Source organism: Argentina silus (genome assembly GCF_951799395.1).
Source record: "Argentina silus genome assembly, chromosome: 17".
In the NCBI taxonomy this organism is placed as follows: Eukaryota; Metazoa; Chordata; class Actinopteri; order Argentiniformes; family Argentinidae; genus Argentina; species Argentina silus.
The window spans coordinates 4,290,962-4,302,793 of record NC_139671.1 but is presented as its reverse complement, the minus strand read 5'-3'; positions in this window follow the sequence as shown (position 1 = coordinate 4,302,793).

Below are 11,832 nucleotides of genomic sequence, written 5' to 3'. Positions count from 1 at the left end.
CCCCAGCCTGGGTAAAAAGATCACTGGTGCAGTATGCTGCTGGAGATGGAGAGATCCGACCTGCTTTACATGCTGGAGTCTCCAGGGTCCCTGCACTTCAAAGTGCATGAAGCGGTCGCTGTGCTGCGGGCCCACTGGGCTAATGAGGCTGCACAGAAATCTGGCTCCATCTCAGCTGTCTCTGTGCCTAAGATGAGGAATGGAGAACCAGACTTTGAAACCTGTTTCACCGAAGAAAAAAATCTGTCATATTTTATTTTATTTTTTAATGAAAAACTCATTGCAAAATTAATACATTATTTAATTTAAAAAAAATGAACATTATTGACGCGATGTACAGTATAGAAAAGGTGAGCTGGAGCTGAAACACATTCCTGTTTTACATCTTTTTACTGTGTCACTGCTCAGCATATCAACTGTTGTTCTACATGCTTATAGATCTGGGCCAAACATCGACATTTGGCACAGGATGGCTTGAAAATCCTTGTGGAAATATGATGTCTCACTGGGGAAAGTCTATGTTGTCTGGTGTTTTGTTCTCTTTTCATCTTCTGTGTCGGGCATGTCCAATATACTGCAGTAGACACACTCAGAATGCTGATGACTGCTTGTTTAATGTTTTCATTATGAATTTCACATGGATGGGACATTATTCAGATGACTTGACACTATTCAGATGACTTTACACTATGGGCTAGATATGCATTCTAAGGACAACATTGTAGTGGAACTTTGTTGTTAGCATATTTAAATGAGTTGAAATGGATAGAGGGATGAGGATATGCAGTGCTCGGAACCCTCCATATTTTCATAAAATCTCACCGTCTTATTTTCTTCAAATCAAGTATTTCAAATCAAGAGCAGTAACTCCACAATAACGTCCCTCAAATGGAAAAGTGGTACGGTATTCTTCTGCACATTCTGCAGTAAGTAGCCCCTTCTTTGTGACACTGTCATCTGGTGAGAGTCCTTCCTTGTATGTGTTTTAGAGCCCCCTGTAGTCTATCTGTTACAACAAGAAGAGCTATACAGGTGGACCTTTCATATGTCTCTATTCTTGTACATTTGCCTCTATACCCTCTAACCCTTGCCTCTAACCCTAACCCTCTATATACCCATCACATAATCACATAGAAAGTGTGTGGCAGTAAAAATCAGCTGAAACAATTTTCAGTAATCATGTTGAACAGTCCATGGACTCCTGGATATAAATTAAAGAGGACTTCCTCATCTGTGAGCTCCCATTCCCCCTTCAATCATGGCATGGTTGCTCACAGAACCTTTAAAATGCAGAGTGTGTTCCAGAGGGACTCTTTTGGGCCACCTACTGGAACCAGGAACTGTAACTCTACACAACAGGTAAGTACACACACACACACACACACACACACACACACACACTGGTACACAACAAAATTCCTTGTTTTGTAGACTATTCGCAGATATAGAACACCTCCAAACCATTGACTGTGCTCGTAGTTACCATCCATACTCTGCTCACCCAATGCCCCTGTTTTCCCACAGGACTGCCTTCATACATGTCAGCCTTTGCAGGCTAACTGAGTCCTCCTGAGTACATAAGCACAAACATTGCATACAGTTGGACACATCACCCATCCATCACAATGGCCCCTAATATCAGTCCACCACAACAGTGACAGACAGCCCCTCCGTTACACTCCCACAATGAAGCCACATGCTGCTTTACACAGTCCGTGAGAAGTGACTGCAGGGCTTCACAGCTCCCCGCTCTGAAAACTGCGTGAGCCTCAACCCCTTTATCCCAATCACGCAACAGGTATCGAAAGAGCAACTGTCCATAAGTGTTGGATGTGTGGAGCCAACGGTGGCATCCAGGAGAGATCAGCCAATTTGCGTCCGTAGTCCCGAACTAAACATAACTAAATACGTAAACACAGCTCAATACACCTACAAATCACTCATACACTAGTATAGTCGGATATAACAAATTGAAACAAATACAGGAAACATACAATACAACAAATAATACAATAAATACAGGACACATCATAAGTGATAATATTACATAAAACACATTGAGACTTGAGTGCATTAAGAAATAGTCAGTGTGTGCAGGATTGATGTGCCTTGATCTGTGCACTAAAACACTAATACAGCAAATCAACAAGATACAACTCATTCAAAATATTTCATTCTGCTAATGTCTTTCGTATGAAGGAAGCGGTAGGTGGGTGGGCATGTGGTAAGTAGGTAGGTACTGTACAGGATGTGTACAGTGTGTGTGTGTGTGTGTGTGTGTGTGTGTGTGTGTGTGTGTGTGTGTGTGTGTGTGTGTGTGTGTGTGTGTGTGTGTGTGTGTGTGTGTGTGTGCGCGTAGGTAAGAAGAAAGCTCTAGGTGGGTATGTACTGCATGTGAAAGGTAAGAGGTACGTAGGGTAAGTAAGTGTCTGTGTGTGTGTGTGTGTGTGTGTGTGTGTGTGTGTGTTTGTGTCTGTGTGTGTGTGTGTGTGTTTGTGTGTGTCTGTGTTTGTGTGTGTGTGTCTGTGTTTGTGTGCGTGTGATGGTGGGTAGCTGGGTATGTGGTACTGTACGTAGGAAGGGAGGTAGGTAGTGATGTGTATGTGTGTGTCCATGTGTATGTTGGTTTGGTAATAATTGTGCTTATTTTTTTGGTAAGTCTTAAAAGGGTAGGTAGGTGGGGTTGGGAAGGAGGTAGACGAGTAGATAGGTGTCCATTACTCCAATCTGCGCAGCAGCCACCGGAAAATCCTGTTGTCAGAAATAAACACAGCAGTTACCAACAGAATGTAAAGACCTATTACTTCCTTGTTATGATACCACCCCTATTAACCCTACTTTTAATTACCTTTCCTTCAGACTTTTTGCCTGGTTTCTGAACTTCTTCCTCAATGTCCTCATTGGTTGTTGTCTGCTGCTGCTGTTCCTTCTCTTCTTTCACTAGTTTTTTCCCTGCCTTTTTCTTTTTGCCTTTCACTTCCTGAGTGACAGCAGGAGAGGACAATACAAGCTTTATAGGACTGTAACTCTCTGACTTGTTGAACTGAAAATGACTTTCTTTTCCCTTCCCATAATTTCATTGTAAATGCTAAGTGGAGTGCTTTTGACGGTCCGACTTTGTCACCCCATTGAAGTTGAGATTTAAAACCATTAAGGTTAGGCAAGGGTTATGGTTAAGTTTAGAGTAAGGGTTATGTTTAGAGTAAGGGTTATGTTTAGAGTAAGGGTTAAGGTTAGGTTTAGAGTTTAGGGTAGGGTCGTCCCAAGGATCCCACTTAGCATCTACTATAATTTCACTCACCTGTGGGGCTGGGGCCACGCCCACGAGGGCCTGGGGCCGTGCCGCTCTCGCACAGGTAGGGGAAGTACTCTGTCAGGAGGCGGGGCCATAGGGCGTAGAAAGATCTAAAATCATCATCGTCAGCTGTAAATGGAACCACAATAGTAGTTTGAGCATCATCGTCTGCTGCGTTGTAGGGCACTGGGGACATAGGAGGCTGGCTACTCTCGGACAGCCTGTCGTGAGGCTCATCCTGTCTCCAGCACGCTCGGCTCTGTGGGGGTAAAAGACACAAACAAATCATACCAGTCTTGAGCTATTATATCTGTCTGTCCTGCCTTTACCCATTTGAAACATACTGTAGTAATATATAAATATATATATATAATTTTTTTTCTTCACATCATCGCATTTCATGCTTATCCCTTATTAAAAACACACCATCTTTATCTTTTAAATGTATGTATTATCTATCCGCTCTATTCATAATAACTTTTAATTTATAGATTTGACCCCATCCCCAGATGACTTGAACAGTGATTCAGTGTTCTCCTTTATGGTCGTCTGTGAAGCAATAGAATATAGCTGCTTCAGAACTGCAGCCACCGCACCTGCTATTGGGGTCGTTGAATTTCCTAAATTAATTTACCAGCCGTCTCTGGACCCTTGTGTGGGGCCGCCGCTCACAATCCAGAAGATTCCGTGGGCCAGTATGAAGCTGTAAATAGAGCACTCAATGTAATGTGAGGAGATACTGTTAGTACTGTTTAATATTACTATGCATAATAATATTAAACTAGAAATATATATATTTTAAGAATATAGCATTTTCTGTAGCTTGTCCTTTTGATACATTTGACATAACCCAATCGCATACTTCAATTATAAGTTAGTTGAGGAAACACAGAATGATAGAAACATGACAAGCAGACTTACAAGGTAAGGGCGAGGTTTCAAAAACCTTCTGCGTATTTCGGCACCATCAACACGCTCCATTTCTAGAGAGAAACAGCACAGTGGAGACAAATTCATATGAATGTCTCCTACCTCCCCACATCTGTAGATAAACATCTGCTATATATCTACTATCTCTGTGTTTCATTTGAAGCCCACATCAAATAGAAATGACGTCACTGTCGGCTGAATGTGACGCTGTTGATTATGGCTTCACCCTAAGTTGTTGTTTGGCCCAATTTTGACAGAGGTTTTGAGGTGACGCCATCATCTCATGATGGACAATTGACTGTTTTCTAAAAATACTGTCAAATCCTTGGAAATGAGTCAAATACGCACTACAAGCTCCGGTAACTTTTCAGCCTACATCAAATCCGTGGACTGCCTTGAAATTACCACAAAGCTGTAATAAGCAAGACTGATAATTAATCAAATAAGCACTACACTGTGAATGATATTCAGTGATAATGAATGCTAATCAGTGATAATGTATGATAATCAAAAGTATCAAGAAATATTTATTCGTCAATGTTCAACCAATGGCTTTCAGGAGTTATTTACCTGACTCATCAGAAACACCTTTCAAGCTACTTGTCCCATTACTTTTAGGTACCCTGAGACTATACATAAAAAGTGTTCTAATTTCACAATGGTGAAACCAATAGACTGTATACACAAATACCATCAGATAAAAGCTGAGAATCTCTACCTCACAGTAATTGTTTGATTTAAAATCCAAACTTTTGGAGTGCAGAGCCAAAACAAGAAAAAATGCTTCGCTGTCTTATTACTTACGCAGGGCACTGTATGAATACAAATGACACAAGGCACTGAACAAATAAAAATTGCATAAAACTACACGCACCTTTAACTTAGAAACTTTGTCTCAGCCCTTTGTGTCAAACACTTTACCTACATCATTTTTGCTACTATGCAGGTCTGCTGTACATTGCTTTGGCATTGGACAAAGGTAGTTGTGTTCTTTGTACCACACAAATACAGTGTGTAGAAAATACGGAATCAATGTGGTTATTGATTTAGCAGAAAGGGGCGAATACTGGGGAAATGGCACTGCCTACTGTACAGAGTTCTGGTCATTCTCATCACTTGAACAGCATATCGACTGTGAATGATGTGAGGCCGTTTCTTCTCCATGTTACTTTTTTCTTCATCTACACTGCTCTGAAAACATGGATATGTGTAAAGACTTTGGGCGATCGCCAATCCTAAGCAATCTGCCCAGTGGAGTACATATTCGTTTGAAGTACAGTAGACCAACATACAGCACTATAGCAGGTATCAAAGCTGTGTCATGGGAAACTTCACCATGTGCAAAGGTGAAGTTATGGGTGGTGGTGCTCATTTTGAATTTCCCTATCTACTCTGCATTGATTTGGATTGAAACGTACCAATGTGGTGACTATCTTCTTCATTATAGCAAAGAGGGCAGTACTACAACCCCAACATTTTGGAATCTTGCAATAAAGGCCACTGTTCCACCATGTCAGGTCACTGAGTTAAGACCCCCTCCAATAAAATTACAACCACTTGTCCCTTTTGCCACACCTGCTACCCAAGGCCCCTACTATCCCTTCCAAACATCCCCTTAGACAGACACTCGTAGTCTCACTGTCACTTCCTAGAAAATAACCAGTTGCCATGTTCCTTTACAGAGAACAGGGGTGAGCCGTGTCACTGGAAGGTTAGGGGCGAATTAGATGGGAGCCCTGCTCATCCGGTTACCAGTAGCCATTTTGGTTCTTTTATTGACATTAAATCCATAGTTACTGTGAGAAACTGTTCCTGGAAGGTCGCTGCAGGGGAGGAAGAGAGCATCTACTCACCTGTTTCCCCACTCAATGTCTCTTCCTCTCATAGAACATTTGTTTTTATATACCCTACCCTCGACTGCTAGACATTTGTACCTGTGTGTACCTGCAATGTTCCCCTTTCTCAGCAAAAGACGATACTAATCTAATAGTGAAACAGTAGATAACTTTATTTCTGTGGCTGTTGGGCACACTTAAGGTCAAAATAATAGCTGTTTAATTCAAAGGTGATACCGAGGACACCCACATGTTCTGTATAATGTAATGTAATGTAAGAGGTGTTTCTCATGATGATGATGATGATGATGATGATGATAGAAGAGAGCATCTTTTAAATCTGCCTAAAACCTCAAGAAAATAAACTGCCAAATAGTTTACTAAATTATTTAACATGTAATTATAAGTATCGCTTCTTACTAATTCCTATCACATTACTATTAAATTGCTTATACTGTAAATTGATACAAATTGATACAGGGGCGCCTCAATAACAGTAACCTTTCCGAACAGGTAATGTTTACTGGGAAGGTAATAATGTTTATTGGGTAGGTAATACTGCTTACTGGGTAGGTAATACTGCTTACTGGGTAGGTAATACTGCTTACTGGGTAGGCAATACTGTTTCCTGGGTAGGTAATAATGTTTATTGGGTAGGTAATACTGCTTACTGGGTAGGTAGACAGAACAGTAACCTTCCCTGACTGTTTACTGGGTATGTATCAACGGGCCTGTACTGTTTACTCAGTAGGTAGACAGAACAGGGAGGACAGAAAGGTGCTGCTGTGTGCCGTTGGCCGTCACAAACTGGCACTCAGCATTCTGCACAGTAGGGGTGTCTGTGTCTGCTGTTGCACCATCTGCCTACCGTTCTGCTGTCTGCACCCTCTCTCCCTCTCTCTCTCTCTCTCTCCCTCTCTCTCTCCCTCTCTCTCTCTCTCTCTCTCTCTCTCTCTCTCTCTCTCTCTCTCTCTCTCTCTCTCTCTCTCTCTCTCTCTGTCTGCACCCTCTCTCTCTCTCTCTCCCTCTCTCTCTCTCTCTCTCTCCCTCTCTCTCCCTCTGTCTCCCTCTCTCCCTCTCTCTCTCTCTCTCTCTGTCTCTCTCTCTCTCTCTCTCTGTCTCTCTCTCCTTTTCTCCTTTTCTTTCTCACTTTCTGTCTCTCTCTCTTTCTTTCTCTTTCCTTCTCCCTATCTCTCTCTCTACAGCTTCCCCCACCCATCCGTAGCCTGGGGAAACGAGCTGTTAAAACAGTGCCCATAGACCTGACAGTCTTTCATGGACAAACTAAAAGTTGCATCTCTATGAAAAAAAGACTGTAATTTTTCTGTGGTTTGCTGTGGAAATTCCTTTTTGAAGACAGAGCGATGTGTAAAAGTGAAAGCTGTACTGTTAAATGCCATGAAAACAGTTCTTGGCAGGTGTCTGTTTTGGGCATTACCTTATTGGGCAATACCTTACTGTATTACTTCTATGTATTACTGTATTACAAAAGTGTGTCGTGTGTGTGTGTGTGTGTGTGTGTGTGTGTGTGTGTGTGTGTGTGTGTGTGTGTGTGCGCGTGCGCGTGCGCGCGTGTGTGTGTGTGTGTAAGGAGGGGCTTTTGCATAGACTCATCTCCGGAGTGCTTGAAACCCCATAGCTGACTTGATGTTAGCTTATGTTACAGTCATACTTTTTTTGGTAATATGGGTGAACTATCCCTTTATGTCAAGGCATGTACTGTACTATGCATGGCTTTAAAGGGATAGTTTCCACAAAATACTTTATTAACATTATTTCTAAAATACCTTGGCTGTGGTTGTTTTTATTTATAGACATATTTTGTTTTGCTTGTGTCATCATAGTGCCCAATTGTGTCATCATAGTGCCCAATTGTGTCATCATAGTGGCAAATTGTGTCATCATAGTGCCCAATTGTGTCAACATAGTGCCCAATTGTGTCAACATAGTGCCCAGTTGTGTCAACATAGTGCCCAATTGTGTCATCATAGTGCCCAATTGTGTCTAAAACCCTTTGCAAACATGCCAATTCAACTACTCTCACACTAGAATGCCTCTCTGAATCATATAGTACAGTGTATATCTACTTCAGATTTTTTAAATGTTTTCGAGCAGAAATAAACCTGCACAGTGTTATAACATTTACTCTGAAACTGCTTTTCTTAATGCCAAGGACAACGTCCTGACTCCATTGGAGGACAAAAGGTTATGTGGAAAGCTCTTAGGGATTAAATAACAGTGTGTCCAATTTCACGCAGGTTTCAAAATGTACATGTCATGCATCCTAGATGCCATGTCTATAAGAGGCTGAACTGTATGGATGGTTACTGAAACTGCCCTACTGGAAATTCACACGATTAAAATGAGTATGTAGAATATGTTTTCAAAACACAGTTTTCATAAACTTACTAAATCCAATGCATTTGCAATAAACTAAAAATGCATTTAAAATGTGTTTGCTGACTCATTGAACAATGGTGATATAATAAATTAGCAACACATTTTCAGCATGTAAGGGCTTTGCAGCTCATTTTTTGTTAATTTGTGTGTAATTTCTAGTTCAATGCAATTTGAAGTGAGAATACAGTATGTGAAAAGTGAATGTGAAATGTGTAAGTTTATTCAAATTGTATTAGTATTGAATTGAAAACATGCTCTTAATATTTGGAACATGTTAATCCTGTGTGGAATTTCCAGTAGTGCAGTGCAAATGAAGAGTTTTGTTGCAAAATGTTATATCTACCATTTCTTTAAATGTGCTTTCTCTTCTATAAAATTATTGCTATACTATCATGACATAAACATCTTTTATGATATATTAGAAAGGACAATACTGTATCTATGCTATGTTATTTGCTTACATAATAATCTTGAATTATTGATGTTGTAATCAATCTTGATTTAGATTTTTGATGATAATGATAATTTAGCATATACTGTATATATACACAGTATTTGTCAGTGCCTTCAGTAAGTATTCAACCCCTGGACTTTTTTACAACCTGACATTTTGTCACTGATCTACACAAAATAGCCTATAATGCCAAGTGAACGTTTAGAAATGGATGGATGGATACAAACTGAGCAAATGAGGAAGAACAAAACTCCTCAGGGATGCGACCCTGAGGCCTGGGGAGACTTACACAAATCTACAAAGTTGAATGGTGGAGAGGAAAAAGCACAGCCGATGGGACAACATCATCCCAGTCACTCTACAAAAGTGGCCAAAAAAAAATCCCTTATTGAAAAAAACAATCTATTTTACATCCATAATTGTGTTTGCAACAATGAATTCAAGTTATACAGCAAAGAAGCTGGAAATGGGTTTATTTGGTTTTACTACAAAGCATTGAGTTAAGTGCAAATCCAGCACATGCAATGCAGTTTCCACATCATCCCTCGTGTGAAGAATAGTGGTAGCTGCATCATGTTGTGGGTATGCTGGTCACTGGCAGGGACTTGGTGTTTGTCAGGTTTAAGAGAAAATTATGAAATGTGCTGAGTTGGTAGTGACATCCTAATCCACACAGTGTGCAATTGATTCCTGTGCAAATCAGACCCTATAAGAACAAAGCTATTCATTCTGAAATCATATTAACTATTATCCCGGCACTCAGATGGACTCAATTCAACTTAGTGAGTAACTTGTTGAAGACATTTTAGCATTTGAGCTCATTCAAGTATCTTAGCGAAGGGGGTGAATACTTATTGACTCAAGACATTTCAGCTTTTCATTTATTATTAATTTGTAAAGACTTAAAAATCACTTTGACATTATAGGGTATTTTGCTTGTCACTGGACATTATGGGGTATTTTGTGTAGATCAGTGACAACTACACTTCAATTAAATCTATTTCAAAATCTGGTTGTAACACAAAAAATACAAATATGTGGGAAAGGTCCAGGGGGGTGAATACTTACTGGAGACACTGTATATACAGCGTTTTGTGTTTTCGAATCAACTTTCAGAGTATTTTTATTTCTTGTTATGCTGGGTATTATACAAATATGGGACTTTCCTATTGATGACAAATACTATTTCTACTCATAGACCATCCAGTAAAACCAAACTGTCTGTGTTACAAAGCACAGAGGTATCGAAGTAAACAAGCCACAGATAAACTTCCTGATCTCATAACCAAAGAAGTTACAAATAATGAAAGTGGCGATATGACTTGTCTCTTCAGCCCGGGAGCTCGGTTCAATTAAACCACGTTGCAGTATTTACACAGCATCACATCTGCATACTTTTTCCCCGTGGTCAACTTAAAATGCAGAATGATTTGGGGTACTGTAAAAAAAAATGGTCATTGCCCTAATGGATTGCAATGACAGTTTGCAGAATACTGGTGTACACAGGCAGTATATCTGTATGCAAAGATAGGCGTTGCTACGGCCCGATGTCTCTGAGACACAATTTTCCTACAAGTTCCATCTCAATCTTTTTTTCTCTTACCAATTTGATTTTCTCTTCCCAATTTTAGCACATCTCACCACCACTCACAAAGTTGAACTTTAATTCTTCATTATTCCTAATTTTAACTGATTCAACCTTATCTAGTTTTAAACACAAATTTAAAATAGCTTTCCCACCTTACACTGTACCGAAATGTATGGAGACATTGTTTATCTCTGTCTAAATTGCTTTCCTCCCTGCATCAACATATTTATCTGTCAATCAGGAGCTTTCACCATTTGCATGTGTGATTTACAAGGACATATAATTTGCATTTGTTGTGTTTTGCTCAGCCATGCTACAAATCATGGAAAATGTATCTGTGAGAAAGTAAGAACTGAGAGGTCCAAGAGTTGATTCTTGTACAGAAATCATGGTTGCTCAATAGAATGTTTTGATGCCTAAAGTAGTTTTGAGAATTTCACAAAAGCTACCATCAGAAAAATAATGCTTTCCCTGGGCACCAAAATGACCCCCAGAGAAAAAAACATTACCTAAACTGAAACCAACTTTTCGTTACTTTTGGACCCTTCCTTTTCACATGAAGCTTCAACAGCATACAACTGCTCTGAACGAGACCAATAAACCAAAAGGGTGTCACAGAATACTAGAAAAGTGTTGAAGTAGTTTTCCAATAACAAATAGCTCATGAAGCGCGTCTGTGTTTCTTGTATTAGAGCCAGCTGGATGGAGGCCTTTTGTCCCTCTGGCAGAAGCCGGCCACTCTGACTTCTTGTTTACTGGCTGGGGCTCTGACAGGGGATTTCCTCTTCCAGTGAAAAAATAACCCCTAAACCCTAAACCGTCTCTACAGCGTCTTGTTATCGAAACTGTAAGAGCTCTAGATGTGGCAGTGACACCTACTGTATGTGCGTACCTTTCACACACATACAGTAGGTGCGTACACACAAACACACTCGGACAGGTGCATAGCATATTACAGTAACACAACACGCGTGCACACACACACACACCCATGCACGCACAATGTTTTCTTTTTGTTTTTTTGTCATCATTTTCTCAACAAACAGCTATCATTGTTTCCCTGTACTATTTTGGCTGTACATTTGTATTTACTTGTCAAGGAACAGCACATCTAATGTATCCCGGAACCTGACTTGTGATTTGTGCTCCATTTCACTTTGTTAAAGGTGCCATCCTTAATTAGTTTTGGCTGGTTCATCACTTCTTTTGGTATAAAGCAGGGGCTTGGGAAATGTGCCCGTACTCAAACATTCATAGACAGTCCATGATATCGAAATTATAGGTTTAAATATATTTCAAAGGTTTTTTTCACCAATGGTTTGTAATAACA